This window comes from Mastacembelus armatus, chromosome 4 (assembly GCF_900324485.2).
Source record: "Mastacembelus armatus chromosome 4, fMasArm1.2, whole genome shotgun sequence".
Classification (NCBI taxonomy): domain Eukaryota; kingdom Metazoa; phylum Chordata; class Actinopteri; order Synbranchiformes; family Mastacembelidae; genus Mastacembelus; species Mastacembelus armatus.
The window spans coordinates 9,345,442-9,361,498 of NC_046636.1; the positions used below are offsets into that span (position 1 = coordinate 9,345,442).

Here is a 16,057-nt window from a genome sequence, read left to right on the forward strand (position 1 = left end):
TAAATACTGTGGTGTGAAAAAAAAAAAAAAAGTCACTTGGTGTCAAAGTTCACGCTTTGTGTATGGTTGGAAGAAGTCCACAGATATGCATTATACTATAAGAATGCCTGGTAATAGATCCTTTAAATATATATGTAACACTTAAGCCCCTCATTCCCCTGATTTCATATGTATTAGTACAATATGTATTATGTATGAACATGTATTAGCATAAGCATTTAATAAAATGTTAATAATACACTAGTAACATATCACTGTAAATGGACATAAGTGTTTATTGATGCATATGTCGACAACTACACTGTACCACCTCCTGGGCACATACAATTGTTGATCGGGGTAGGAGTTAGGTAGTTAGAGCAAAATGTCATTGTCTTGTAAAACAAGATTTCACCTGTCCCTTTGGACAAATCACACAATCACACTATTTCCATTTACAATGTAAATCACCTACTTGCAGTCATGTCTTCCTTATACAAGACGCTGTTCTGACAGTTATATATGGAAAAATAACACCATATTCTCTCACCATTGCAGTTTTAATGCCACAATCAATAAAGCTTTCAAGTCACGTGTTGCCAGTTCACTCTGCCTTTCAAACTTCATAACATGTGTTTCCTGCTGGGTCCAAAAACAACACGTAAAACCCTTGGTTCATAAACAGTTATAGAGTCCAGTGCTGTTAGTAAACTAGGCCAATTTAACATGAGTGAAAAACAAACTGGTCACTTCCTGTATAGGCGGGAATCAGTGGGTTGCCTCTTCCAATAGGGACTTTCATGGGTGTTTATACGAGCCTATCAAACAGAAACACTTTTTACTACAGCAGTGGTGCTTCAAAGTGAGAAGCGTGAGGAGTCGAACACATGTCCAGCCTAAGTCCTCTTTATTAGACCGTACTGAACGTGTCCCTCACAGCATGGCTTCAATCAGAGGCGTGGTCATTAAAAAAAGAGAACCCAATAAACTTTGACTCTGAACATACCAGGTAAGTACTAAGGACTTACTGCCAACAATAAGCCACATGATAAGAGGTGCATGTTCCATGGGAGAACTTGTCTGTGTGTTTGTGTATGTGCAGAGACAGGGCAGCAAGGGCAATCAAAGCAAATATGGTTCATAGGGCAAAAGGGTAATGGCCACACGGTTAACAGTATTACTTAAGTAAGTTGTTATATGAGTAATGGTTCATGATACATAAGTTGGGATTTAAGTTGTAAAAGCAGCATGCCATATTTGATCCCCTATTTTAACTTCACACCACCATACAGTAATGAAATACACAAACACACACACTCACCTAAGAGCCCATCAGTACTCCACTGACAGCATTGCATGTGGAAGTGTGTTTTTTTTTTTTTTATCTCTACAGCAGGCTCTGCTTCCCCATCAGAGTATTACAGTCCTCATCTATCTATGCTTACTAGCAAACAAGTTTTCCTACTCCCTGGAGCTCTCAGCTTCCTTGTTTTCCTCCATGTCCCATTCGGGGAATTCTCTTTCTCTGATTCGATGTCTCAACGTTAAAGGCGAGTAAAAAAAATTGGGGTTAACTGGAGTTGTATCGTTCTTAACATTTAATGGGGTTTCTTTGAGACTTAATACACCAAAGGCTAAAAGCATAACTATCCTGTCACTCAGTGTAGTAAGAGCATGCTTAGGCTTGATAGAATTTATCTCCATCTTCAGTTTTAGCAAGTTAAAAGTCATTTTTAATGATAATTAATCAAAATACAGCAGCATTGCCTCATGTCAAACTATGATTGGTTTGGGTTTAAAGCAGGAATTTACCAAAAAAGAAACACTAGCAGAAATCACAACGAAAAACCTGCCAAGATAGAACGAAGCACAAAAATGGAGGTGTAGCACTTATTTTTTCATGGGAAAAGTGACAGAAATACTGTAAATCATAAAAACAGAGTGCTAGAGAGAAAGACTTTCCTGCTTTCTCTTCAGACCAAGTGTCAGAAACCTGCAGAAAATGGTCAGACTGTACCCCATTGCTATGTCGTGGGAAAGGTGTGGAGGTAGAGGTTTCAGATTCTGTTAAACCATCTGACAAGCACTTTGGTTAGAGCACACTGATGGCCTTAGGCTATGGATAAGATGAGTTAGGTTAGGGTTGACATTAACATTCCTTTTTTGTAATTTTTGTTTTCATGTGGCAAGAATTAATTTAGTTTAACTGCAAATGAGGGTTGAATTTAAGAAAACATAGCATATTTGGTTAATACCACTCCATATTCATATCTTTATTATAACACATGCTATACCCCTTGGTGTGGGGTCCCATATTGACTTATAGAGCATCTGAAATTGATGTGTCTTTCTTCTGGGAGTGCAGGTATTTCAGGAAGTATCCTTTACACTCAGTACAGTCAGTTTTTGCTTATTTTACAAAAGACTCATTAAGCCCTGAGCAGTGACTCTTCATCACGAAAAGTGACCCTTTGTTTCAATTCAATTCAATTTATTTGCAGAGTGCCAAGTCATAATTATAAATCATCTTAAGGCACTTTACATATTTCTCCAGCATAGACTAACATAGTGTAACTACATGCCCTCAAGCTAACATCGAGCCCAGTGTCCAGAGGCCAGATATGCTCTGTGCTAACAATGCATACTAACAAGTGTCTTACAGTTCCTTGAAACAGGCCACCAATGGGGACGGGCTATTTTCATTGTGTCAGAATAAAGCATGAAGGCTCAATTTACCCACCGACTCATCAAACCCTCCCTTCAGCCACTCAAGGGGCCAAACGCCATGCAGCTATGAAAGAGAATTAAGCAGGTAAGGCCCAGTTGGGGATATATTAAGTCAAATCTAAACCTCCACTGACAACGTTGCTATTGTTTTTAAGCTAAACAGGTAGCGGCTGGTTCAGTTCTGTTGCCCAAGGACGGGTCGGCGGGCTCAGCGGGGCGATGGAGATAGGTCGAGGGATATTGAGAGGAAGGGAAAGTGCCTTAGGTCTGATAAAATAAACAAGAGAAAAGGTGCTCCAAGCAGGAAGGAGACAAGCTTTTCTCATTACCTATTCTGGCTCAAAGGTGGTAGGGATTTATCCTGAGGTGAAGGAGAAAACAAATTTACATTCTGTATCGGTCCTGTCTGTCGCTGTGTTATTATGGACTTTGAAGGTTTTAACAGATGGGCACAGCCATGGAGGTTAATATCAGTAGAAATAAGCATTAAAAGCTGTAGTGCAGACTTTCTGATATAGGATTTTTTTTTTCATAGTGTAAAGTTAATCTATTTTAAAGGATGACCATATAATGAAACACTAATTTATCAAGCAAAATATATTCACAAGATTTGGTACTGTTCTGTTTTATGTATGTGTGTATGTCAATATTGTTTGCTGCATAAAACTGGTAATTTAAAGATTAAATTAGTAAATATGGTTAAAAAAATTCTGGATGAATAAATAATTACTTACTTGTCCCTCTAATAACCTGGAAGTAGGGATACACTAGTTATATGGCAGTGTGCTAGGCAAAAATTTATATTTTCAAACTCAGAACAACACAAGTTCATTTCAAATATATCAATTATTTTTTTTAGTTCTATGCTACAGCTTAAAATGTTTTTGCTAACTGGTCCCGTTTGCTGCCATTTATTTATGACAAGCTGCAGACTCACTAGGATAATCATATTGCTGGGGAGGAAAAAAAAAAATCACATTGTCTCAGCATTATGAAAATCCATTTGCCAGAGGGATTCCGAGAGACTTGAATCAGCAATGAACCTAGTGCTTAGCCCTCTGTGGTCCCTTTAGTCCTCCTGCTCCCCCCCTGGAGCTGAGGCCAAATGCCTTTCAATGAGCCGACCTCAGACGGTGTGGTGCCCCCACAGGTCCCTGCTCCCTCACTTTTCTAATGCTGCGTGGACTGTACTAACAGTTAAACCCCCCCGTTAAGTAGCCATACGCAGCTAATGACGCTAGGATTTGACTGCCAAGCTCAAATCTATCGGACAAAAATGCAGAGAAAAAGTTCCCGTGTTTGGTATAATCTGAGAAAATGATCTACGGAGTAGTAAAACAGAAAAAAATTAATGAATTAGAAATCAATATCGCTGTATTGAGAAGACTCCATAGACTTTACCTCCGACCTAATTTGTACATGTCAGCAACAGTAGAACAGGTGAGCCATATAATGTGTGTCTGTTCTTTCCGTCTCTGTCTTTATCAATGCATGTGTGTGAACCTCGTTTACATTCACTGCACTTTTGTACCCCTTGGCTAATTACACACAGGTTTTGTTTGGCAGTGGAGGGAGGGTATGGGGAGTGTAGGGGGCATGTCAACCTTTCTTGTTTATGATAAAGTGACAGGAAATCATTGGGGGGGTCAAGTACCCCCCTCCAACCTTCCACCACCCCGAAAACTCCTGCAGCAGTACAGAAGGTGCCTGGTGTGGGAAGCCTCCCCTTTAATGAGCCCATTAAAGGGCCTGTCTCCCTGTCAATAGATTTCTCTCATTCTTCCTCTGACAAATTTGAATTAATAATTCAACACCAAGCGCCTGGGGATGTATATTTTCAGCATGAAGGACAGTTAATCCATAGCGTCATTTTCCACCCCTCTCTTTCTCACTCCGTCCTCTCTCCTGCACCCTCTCATTTCCCATCTGCCCTGCTCCCTCTCTTCTCCTTTGCTTCATTCTCATTTGATGATGGAAGCCAGCAGGTAGAGTGCTGACTAAAGAGTGTGCTGCCTGTTTTCTGCACATTTCTTTTAGCTTCATTGTTCTCTGTGTGACTTCTGTCCCCTGTTATGAGGCAAATGGAGTCAACTTAAGTGAAAATAGGGTTTAATTTATGCAAAAGTAAATGACGGCAGTGACAGTTATCTCCCTCAGGTCTTTTGTAAGACGGCATGTTTGCACACTGCCTGTCAAAGCTGGACTTGATTTAGAGAAATGGGGTATTACTAGATGTTTCTGCTACAAATGTTATGACTTCCAAATACACAATAAAAAGGAAATTGGAGGAAATTGGTAATTTTAAGGATAAACCACAAAGATGTTTGCTCAATAAAAAATACATATTGTGGAGTGTGTCTGCATTTGTGGGTGCCTGTTTGTGTTCTGCACTCACTGTGGTTTAAGAGCTTTTTCTGAAAGAATTTCGAGGGACAAAATAGGCCTGTTTCAAAATGTGCTTTTTTGTTGTCCATTTCACTTATGGTACGATTTCTAACTGTAAAGGTTATATATAAAAAAAAAAAAACAAATCATTTAGAGTAAGAATAAGATCCTGGAAGATTTGTGTGGTAGTAACTTAACCAATTAGAAAAGAAACTGGCTTGTGCCCAAACCATTTACCAAAACACTGTACAGTTTAAACAGCTGGTAAAATTAGCACACACAGAAGGTGAAAAACAAAAGTTTCATTTTAAAGTTGCTAGTTCACTGTGTATGTGTCAGGCAGGAACTTCTCATTACTGAGCACTGTAAGAATCTACAGGCTTACAGTGTAATGCCAACAGTAGCTATGGATATCAGTGTCAGGTGGCACTAAAGTGTGTTTCAACTGACCCTTGTTTCTCACATTTGCCAGCAGATTTTTCCACTGCACTACAGTCTTGTTTTTCTTGACCTTGTTCTTTTAATTGCAGTACAAGGAATAAATATGGTCAACTTTTGTGTCCGTTTTTAAGACTTTGCTTAAAATATCCTCCAGGACATGTACGAAGAGACATGAAAGGAGCTACGATGGTTCAGGAGTGGGGGTGTAGGGTCACAGACTGGCTGAGGGCTTAATGAAGAAAGAAAGGGAGAGATTGAGAGAGAGAGAGAGACAGAGAGGGAGAGGGAGAGGGTGGGTGAACAAGAAACAGCGAGCCAGAGCACCTGTTGGATCATCTGTGCTTTAAAATGTTTAATCACTGTCTCTGGTTACGCACCCACCCAGCACAGCACGCACACACATCACCTTAAAGCTCTGCTGTTCTCTGCCCTGCCAGAAGTATCTTGTAACTGCATTGTCCAAAGGTACAGACATAGATACACACACACACACACACACAGACACACACACACACACACATGCTTAAAGAGCAAAGGGAAGAGGGCATATAATCTTATAGCCACCACCTGACTACCATATAGCTTACCAGCACCATAGTTTAAACACATGCCTCTGCACTGTACACATTTACTCAGAAACACAATGGCAGACAATCCACATGCCAGGCAGTACTGTAATACCAATGAGCTCAATTTGCAATATCAGGACAGTAGGTGAATGCAGAGGATTATTTTTACTTCTACTGTAACCTTCAGTGGTTTTATATATGGAGGCCCATATGCTTGGAAAAAAGAGAAAAAGACTGTTAATTTACTTTATCAAATTACTTAGTGTGCCAGCATTAGCAATCACAGCATCAATATTGTGACTCAACTTTGCTAGTGACTATCACTAGTGACTTAAGGAGTGACACGCCACCACCCTTTGGCCTAGATTCTATGATGCCTTAGTGTGAATGGGGGAGGGGGTGTGGTGGTGCAGGGGGTTGTGTACCGCTTTGCTTGCTGTTTGTATGCAATGTTTAAATGAGGTTTAGACAGGCAGTCTGATCAATACGGTGCCCGACTGTTGTTGTTATTTCCCTGCTGTCATGCCATACTGCATAACACATACAGTACATAGTTTTTCATTTTACAACAATGCTGTAAATCCACAGTGTGAGCAAAACCGTCATGGCTTTTCAATTGCAAGAATCAGCTCAGAACTGTTGTCTTCTGTCTTTCTTCGTTTATGACACATGTTTTTTGGCTCAAGAAAATGATCCCAATATTTAAAAGAGCTGTTTAGATATTTCCCATCCATCCATATTTAGTGTTATCAACAATGACTAAACTTAAAAATTCATTGCACAGATAACTTGGAGCCAGATTAGGTATAATAACAGTAAAGTTACCTGATGTTGAAGAAAAGTAAATAAGTCTTAAGCTGCATGAAATTACAGCCAGCAACTAGATGATGTCTAGTCAACAAATCATTCAAATCAAGAGTGGGAGTTGCACCTGCGCTCCAGTGTATGCACAATTTGTTCTCTGAGTGTGTTTTCCTTGGCTAATGTGAGCCTGTTCTCCACAGGGTCCCAGATAGCCCAGGCCTGTCCTCCCTACCCCAAACAGACATCCCACAGCCTTTAATTGGAGTGGAGTAGCTACCTAGATAGCGCAATGGTTGGACCCGAGCTGTGGCCACTGAGAATGCATTAGCATTAGCATTACAGCAGACCGACCTGTACATAATGATAACCTCAAGCTCTGGCCACTGGGAGCAGCCCCTGTTCACACAGACACACAAATGCACATCAGTATACACTCCCTGCCCCGTGTTCCCCTGTATGCGCAGTCACGTAAACAAGCAAGTGTAATACAGCCCCAGCGGTGGGCTGCTTGACGATCCGAGGAGGGGGGAAAAAAATCAGTTGCCTCCATTCGGCTGAAAAGTGTGCGTAATGAACTTGAGCTTCCATTGATCGGGACTGAGAGTACAGAACCGGGGGCTGTTTGTCCCAGAAGGGCTGCCGTACCGCACCTTGGTAGCCCCTCATAAATGTTTGAGAGGCCTCAGCCGCTCTAGATCCATGCTACCTGGTTTAGATTCTCTTTTACAACACACACACACATCGAGGCTGATGCTGATGATGGATGGTCGGTGCTGGTGGTTGAGGTGATCGATTATTTTAGCTTAATGACATATAGGTGGTATACGATATGTTTGTTTTTGTGGACTGCCGTGGACTTTTTGTGGAGGTGAGTCAAAGAAATTCCAAAATTTGAGTGGAGGCAAGTCAAAGAAATTCAGGAAAAGTGCAGAGGTTTGGAATTTCGCTTATCAGGATTCTAGACAGAAACTTTCCTGACTGTTTTGTATTCTCATTTTTAAGTCTCTCTCCAAGCAGGCTTATATTTGCAAGCATGTGCTAATTTGTTTGGTGAGCTATACCTTCCTATGCTGTGCCCCATAAGCTCTAAAGCCCTCACCTCACCCTGAAAGCCCCCATATGCTGTACACATGATTGATATTACTGCAGCTATCACTTAGAAAACACCTGGAGATCATCTAGTCCCTGGCTGTGCTGAGCAGACCATCCACACCTCCTTTAGACTGCTAAGTACAGGAGGTCCTCTGCGTTATGCAGCCGGTAATAAAAGTTGAGCATTGATTTTCTGTAGCAGCTTGTAACTGTTAATGTTGAGACATCAATAGCCAAAGCAAAGCGCTGGTGCCTTAATAGGAGACCAAGAACATGGAGGGCGCGAGCAGAGGCTGACTCTAAATCACAGAATCTATCCCTGCCGATCGATAGGACAGTAACTGCAAGTGTCCCTCTGCTTTCCTAATGTTTTATAATAAACTGACAGCCTGTAATAAGGCCAAGGGAGAGGAGAATGAGAGGTAAGGAGGGGGAGAGATGGAGGGCAAGAGTTTCTCCATAGCTTGTCCGCCTTAAATCACCCCACATGGGAGTGCAGGAGAGGAGCAGGGAGGAAGAGATTTTTTTCTTTTATAAAAAAAAAAAAAAAAAAAAACTTTTACATGAGCATTTGTCTAGTTGTGCTTACTGCTAGCGTAGTTATTCAGTGAACTGATAGAGGGGAGCAGAAGTTTAAGGGATATATCCTGTATTGCTGTGGCTGGGTTAGTGAGTTAAAGTACATTAAATCCTACTGGAACCTGCAGCCGTCACCGTACTCGGGCATGAGTGCAGGGCTGGGCCGCACATTATGACTCTTACTGCGTGTAGGTGGTGTTGAAATTCAGAGCGTGAGATTACTCCTCTTGCAACAGTTCTGGTTAATGGTGAGATAATCTGCTACTGCTGTATCACACTGTTGCCGTGCTTTGTTATGCTTTGGATTTATTGGACTGATAGGGATAGTGCTTGTTCAGAGGAAAAAGTGTTCCATTTTTGTTTGCTAATTTTTTTAAATAAGAAAAAAATAAATCACATTCAATTCACATACTGAAGTTTCGAATTTGAAAGACTAAAGATGAATAGATAATGTAATTAACATAGAAGCTGTGCTCTCAAGTATTTGGTAAAAGGAGATTTAATACAATATACTGTACAGCATCTGCAGTGTTGTGAGAAGTTGGCTGTCTATTCTTTCCTTCTGTGGCTTACAAGATTATTACATTTCCCATAAATATGTGTAAATACTCTGAAATATCATACTCAGTAGAAAACGCTTTCCATCTACCTGATCTGAAAAACAACAACAGTGTGGCTTTTGTTTATCTTATCATGTAAGTGCTTAATACTAACGTCTGCCCAGTTATAAACCCCCCTACAAACCAGTTATGCTGGTTCACTGTCTGCGAACTGACCCTATTTGAAACCAGATAAAGAACAGTGTCAACATAATCACCATATAAATCCTTGTAAGAATGTGATAAGACACATAAAGAGAAGAAAAGACAAGCTTGAGCTTTAAATTGGAACGACACTTTGGAGATAATCTGGGGAATGTTGAAATCCATCAGGAAACTATACGTTGTCTCAGACAACATAAGACTGAAGCTGAAGGGAGACTCAGGTTAGGGGTGAGAGGCACCAATCCTCAATATCCCTGCCACCATCACAACTCATTGCAACTACTGCTTAATGACAACAGTCTGCAGTATTGCCAAGTAATAGTGACAGGCTGCAGACCTGGACCTTTTATTGCTTGATAAAGTCTGAAAGCCTTTTAGGCAGCCTCATTACATGGAATTCCCTACAAAGTGGTGGCCAGCATCAAAAGGCAACTGCTCACCATGTTAGATTTTTTTTGGCTAAAATCACAGAAAATAGGCAGAAGTATTAGGTTCATTGCTTTAAGGCATACTCGCACCTATTGCTGATGAGATGAAAGAAAATGAAAGTGAACAAAAAGTCAGGATACAAACATGATTAGGTTTGGCTGTCTGGCACAAAGTTTGAGCGACTTTTTTGTTTGTTTCCTGTATTAGAATGAAATCTGAAGGAAGCTGGTGAAAAGATTTGTTTAGAAGGTAGATGAAAGTCGTACACTTTTCAATCAACATGTTTGCTGAGCACTTCACCAGGCTTCAAAACAGAGTTAGGAAAAAGCCCTAGCTGCAGTCGCTCCGTACATGGATTGCACTTTATGAACCTTATAGCCTACATACATTTATAAACTTAGTCCCACTGCAATCACCACCACTGTATTTTCCATTGCTGCTGTCACTGCACCAACTCATTCACTGACTCTGTAATTTGTGGGACACACAAACATTTGTCAAGAACATGGGCTACATATCTGTACACACAAACCCACACCCAACCACCCACCCACACACACACACACACACACACACAAACACAAAGCATATTTCATACTACATTTCCCTTACGTGTATCATACAGTATGTGGATCCCTTAATTCTATAAGATAAGTGCTTTACGGGCTATTGTTGATGTTTTCTGGTCCCTTATGAGACCAGGAAAAGATAGTCACAAATTGTGTTGAGTCAAGATTTCCAGTAAGACCATACTTTATTTGTGTATTGATCAGGTCAAAGGTACACACGATAACTCCATTCTGTTGACTTACAGACCAGCAGAAAGCTTGGCTCCCACAGACAGCAAGCAACACAGAAAGAGAAAAAATGCCCCTGCTGTAGTGCTTTTAATTAAGTCATAAAGGGTTGTGTCGGTTATCTGCCCCATTATTTTACTCCCACATTGGTCTCAATGGGTGTAAATATTGAACAGTCATGGTCTCCTAATGTTAATCAATCCTCGACAGAATTCTAAATGATTCGGTTCGTTTCAGGAAATGAATATTTGCCAGGCATTATGTAGGGAAAGGGAGAGCTGTGCATGAATTAGCCAGCTCTCCTGCTCGCTGGCCAGGGATCAGGGCATTGATTCTGTGCTGTCTCGGCCGTTGCTTAATTAGGACATACCTGTCTGGGAATTATGTGTGGTTTTCTTTCCTTTCATTGTGTGGCGAGACAAATACTGTATGATGGAGAGGTAGAGAGAATGATAATGCCTGTCTTTTTTCATCAAGGTTAATCACGTTTGCTGTGTTTGTGTTGTTGTCAGCAGATCTGACCTCGCAGTACGCAAAACAGAAAAAGCATGCCATGTGCTAAACATACTAATGAGACGTATTCTAGTGTAAGCATAGAGGGAGCAGTGGGTTTGATGAAGTGTAGGAAACAGGGTTGTAGGTTAAACCTACATAAATACCATTTGCCCACCTCTCAATTTCTCAAATAGCATTAAATGCTTTATACTTCAGGATAACGCCACAGCTCAACATGCATTCCAAGTTCCTAATCCACAAAACTGTAGTTTGTTGAGTAGTTTGTTAACAAGGTTGAGTACAGATTGATGCAGAATTTGAAAAACTGTGGCTTTTTACATGTATTTTCAGAAACAGAAAAGGCATTAAGGATAAACTTAATATGCAGCACTGGAGATGGAAACATGAAGAAGGCAAAGAAGGTACAAATGACTTAAAGAAAAACATAGAATAAAAAAAAAAGATAGAAACCAGTTCAGAAGCAGCCCGTGAGTCAGGTGATAGAGACGTAGGCTAAAATGTCTGACAGGCAGAAAAAAAAGTCAAGGCCTAACATATTAATATTTTAAAACATAATCTAAATCCAACCAAACTGAAAACACAAGCTTGGAACCTGTTAGAAATCCTTGGCGTTTTTTTTTTTTTTTTTTTTTTTGATATAGAAACTGGTATGTTCATCTTTCCACAATCACGGCCCTTGTGGGTCCACAATGGTGTACCCAACTGTTATTTTACCATGCTGGCAGAAAGAAAAAGGTAACTGGAGAGGTGAGTTAAATAAAGAGGAATGTAAAAAAATAAAAATAGCACTGAGTTATGTCTAACATGTTTCCATGGCACAGTTTCACTTGATTTCTAGTCCTGTAAGATACTATCTGTAAGATATCATCTGAAAACAATAATACGAACAGACGAAAACGCAACAGAAGTTCAAATCACTATAGTTAAGACATTTTAGGTAAGAGATAAAAAAACACTGAAGGTGTAAAAGACAGATGGCTGTTCAGATGAACGAGGGTAGACAGAGGTGGATGTGAGTACAGAGCTGTGATAGATCGAGGCATTCAAAGATGGATTTAAAAAAAAGAGAAAACGTGTAAGGCAGTAAGAGAAGAGACAATGCACAGGGCTGGATGAAAGCTGATGAATGGAGGACAGAATCGAAGTATGGGTGGGTGTCTCTAAACTCCAACCTCAGAGCCTGACTAATCACTTGACAGACAGCTAATGCAGTGCTGAGGCAGCTCTTGAATCACTGGCTGTCTTGGTTTCTTATAAATGGGCAACACGACATCTGATTCCTGACCTGGAATCAAAATAACAGCCAACAATACACATCATTTCATCATCTTTTTAAACTGATTTTGTTCACTAGTCCACTATTTAAGACTCTTTGACAGCAAATACTGTGATTTTAACCGAACCAACAATTTTCAGGTATCAAATGTGTTTTTCTCAGTTTGTTATTCTAATCATCAATTTCACTATCAGAGGAAAACCAGCAAATCAGCAACTAACATCTTTCATATGTTAATATGATATTTACCTTTTTACAAAATTTTTGTGTTTATTTTCTGACATGAAAATAGTAATCTGCACCATTATTAAAGAGTTCTAGACAAGTTCTACAGAACCCCTTCACTATATAATTATACAGTTAACAGAAATATCCATTTGACTTCCTTACATAAGGGAGTCCTTACATAATATTACATATATAGAGGTTCACCAGTACTATTGTCGTCTTATAGAGCACAAATCAAACATGGGCCTAAATTCTCTTCTTTATCAGCTTTTCCCTGGCTTTGTTCCTGCTAAAGGCATTATTTAGGGCTGTGTCCACAAATCTGCTCTCTCCGCTGGGAGCATTTACCACCCCACACTGGTCTGGCAGTTACTCTGGTTCTCCTCTCAGTTGACAAGGACTGGCAGCGCCTGTCTCACCCAATTACACCTGATGGGGTCTGACCTGCAGAACTGTGTTAACTGGTTGACGCTTGAACACTGTCTGACCTCTGCCATTGCATCTGCTTTGCCAAAATGGAAAGAGTCTATGTGATGGCAGGCGTAAGGCATACAGCTGTATGATTTTTGGATAAAGTTGAGTTTTCTTTTTTCCACTGCCTGTGGTAAATTTTGAAAGGGCTGAAGTGCGTTTCAAGCTGCACAATATCAAAAAACTTACTTAAGAAACACAACGTCCTTGTTTCTTAAAATAAAATGTGTTTTCTTCATAAATTCATTGCTGGGAGCAGCCCAGTGCAAACTCAGATTTGTTCAGAGCGTTTCAACCAGTGCAATCACGAGTTAATTCCCACCAAGCAGAAAGAAGACAGAAGTCTTTTTTTTTCCACTCTCAACAGTCCGAACTTGAACTAGTGACCCATTCTTCACCTCTGCTGCTGCTCTGTCCTCTGGTCATATATACAACAGCCTGTCAGTCTTTCTATTAGCGCTTTAAGCCTTTTAAAGAAAATCAAATACCCATTAACAGTGATCTGACACCAGACAACTAGTAGTAATCCTTCACTGAACTCTGACCCAAACAGCCTTTACTCTCTCTCTCTCTCTCTCTGCTGTTTTGTGTGTCTCTTGCTCAATGCCCAACACACACAATAATTTCTCACAGTCCTACAAACACTTAAGAGATCAATGCTCTCAGATTGATAATCTCATCCTTGATAGAGGGTGAAAGAGTCTTCACTTAAAAATGGAAAGAATGATAGGGGACAGATAAAGTGATAGAGATAGAGACAGAGAAAAGTGAAGGTATAAGGTAAAAAAGGGGACGTCTAACCCTGAGAACAAATACATACTGTACACACATCTCAGAAGAAGTGTCTCCTCTCAGCTGGAGTGACATCTATATCCCTGTCTTTATTGACAGCTGGCTTAACTAAAAGCTCTTCCGGTAGGAAGGATGTGACTGATTGTCCAACCACAGAAAAAAATGGATGGAGAGAGAGAGTGGGTTGAAGATAGAACAATAAATGCTGAGAAAAACCAATGTATAAATAGAATGATGGAAAAAAGGGAACTGCACCACTAAAAGTACGGTTATGTATGGTTAAGCATGTTTACAATAGGCTTTAACCTTCTAGTTTTCCTGCTTCATGTCCATCTAAGATTCTGACATCCTGGGTTTCCCACTTTGCTGCATGCTGCAGTGGCATGGCATATGTTGGCATGGTATCTTGGCACTGGATGTAAATTGTGAGGTGCAGAATAAAAAAAAATGGAGTTTATTCTTTTTATTCTTTTTGAAACTTGTCTTAAATGAACATTAGCATAGCAATGATTAAAGCATTGTACTTTTAGCATTGTAGTTTTTAGCAACAGTTACAGTTTGATTATTACTATCTCCTCCTGTCATAGAAGGAGGGGAGTAATAGCAGTACGGCAGAAAAAACATTAGGTCCTATTAACAAACCATAATAAAACACCCCATTATATTAACCCCAGCTGAGAGTAACAGTGACCAGTCTTAGAGATGAAATAAAGCTAATAAGGGAGTTGAATGTTTTGGTTCAGCAGTCACTGCAGAGCTACTTTCAAGCCTCGTTTCACTAAAATCCTTATTAATTGACTGTCTAAACGTACAAACACACACCTGCTTTCCCACTGCCATGGACATCATTCCCTCACCGTTTTCACAGCCAATCACACACACCTCTGTTTTCAACAGTGCATGACAATAATCACATAATTTAAATGTCTTGGCTTTATGTTGCTTGAGTCCCTCTCTACCCTTCATTCTTCCCCCTACACTCCCTCCGCCTCCGTTAACACAGATCCCCTTCAGCCAGCTCGGCGGCATCTGTGTCGGGCTTCTTTTGAGAGAAGTCCTGGGCAGTGCCGGAGAACAATCACTGCCGGGGGCGATACACATCCCTCAGGTGAGCCTTTCATTATGGATGATGTGTCTGCCAAATTATTTAGACCCTGAGCCACAGTAGCACCCTCGCGCTATAACAAAAACCAGGTGCAAACAAATGCATACATGCACATAGGCCTATATGCTACAAAGCACCACTGCAATCTGACAAACCAAAAATACCACAAACACAAATATTAATCCTGCCTCATAATCTCAGTGTGGGTGTGTGTGCTTTGGCCAATTATTTCATTAGTCCCTCTTTCTTTGTTTAGAAGAGGTAAAGAAGTGAAAGCTTGACCCTTGTGGATTTAGGATGGATGGAGGGAGGGGCAGCTACAGAAAATATGCATCGTATCTATGCCACTGTTGCTGTCAATGCTGTACAAGAGGCAGGGTGAATGAAGCTGCCGTGATATCATTGGTTTCTCACTGTATGTGTGTGTGTAGGTGTGTGCGTGTGTGTGTGTGTGTGTCCCTCAGAAGCCATTTGTTGCAGACATGTTTCAGAAAAAGACAACGATGATGGTCTCCTGGCAATGACTGACCTCGGCATAGAGAATAGAGAACAGAGTTGGGAGTTGAGCACACAAACACACACACACACACACACGCACACACACACACACACACACACACATCAACATTACCCTTATTTTGTCCCTTAACTCGTTTGGCTACTTATCCCTCCACTTCTGTCATTTCCCAAATCAGATGCTTCCTCCCTCCTCCCTGCATGTGCTTCCTTCCAGCGTTCAATCACAAATGCTTCATGGTACCTGCCTCCCACCAATTCCTACTCATTCCCACTTGATAATCGTCTTATCTCCTTCTTCCCTTCCTCCCTTCTTCCTTCCTTAGTTGATCTCTAGACTCCCCGTCTCTCTCCTCAACCTCCAAAGTTCAATATGAGAGAAAAGAATCCCCTTTGAACTAATAAAAAAAAAAATCACTCTTGTTTCTTTACAACTCCCCATTCTCACTATTTTTACTTATTTTCAACCAGCCAGCTCACCTCAGCCCACCTTTCATGGTCTTTAGCCATACTGTACATGATCAATCATCCTGCAAACATTGTGATGTTGTTCATCCATAAACTGATGCTTATTCTACTTCTATGGC

The 16,057-nt window shown here is 40.6% G+C and overlaps 1 protein-coding gene across 4 annotated transcripts in view; it reads right to left on the bottom strand.

Moving 5' to 3' along the window:
- nr5a2 (nuclear receptor subfamily 5, group A, member 2) overlaps positions 1-16,057 on the bottom strand; it is a 64,621-nt gene that overhangs the window by 5,254 nt on the left and 43,310 nt on the right. The gene's annotated exons all lie outside the window — the stretch shown is intronic.